This window comes from Physeter macrocephalus, chromosome 20 (genome assembly GCF_002837175.3).
Source record: "Physeter macrocephalus isolate SW-GA chromosome 20, ASM283717v5, whole genome shotgun sequence".
NCBI lineage: Eukaryota > Metazoa > Chordata > Mammalia > Artiodactyla > Physeteridae > Physeter > Physeter macrocephalus.
In genome coordinates this window covers 24,625,236-24,625,600 of record NC_041233.1, presented here as the reverse complement: position 1 = coordinate 24,625,600, position 365 = coordinate 24,625,236, and positions in this window count along the sequence as shown.

Genomic DNA, 365 nt, shown 5'->3' with positions numbered 1-365 from the left:
ACGAACCCATGTCCCCTGCATCGGCAGGCGGACTCTCAACCGCTGCGCCACCAGGGAAGCCCAAGAGTTAAATTTTAATTATTGCTGTGCTTTTTAGCATTCATGGAAAACTTTAGAAACAATTTTTTTTCACACACACACACTGTATTTTATTTTTACAAGAGATAAACTGACACCAAGCATTGTAAATGGATGACCACAACAAAAGCCACAATGATTGCAATTACCAAACACAAAACACACTCATACTATGTCATAATATTGACATTAAGTCCAGTAATCCTCCACTGTAACAGCTCCTTTACTTTGCAGTGAAAATTGATTTGTATATTTTTTGCCTCTGAGTCCTTGTGGGATTTTTTTTT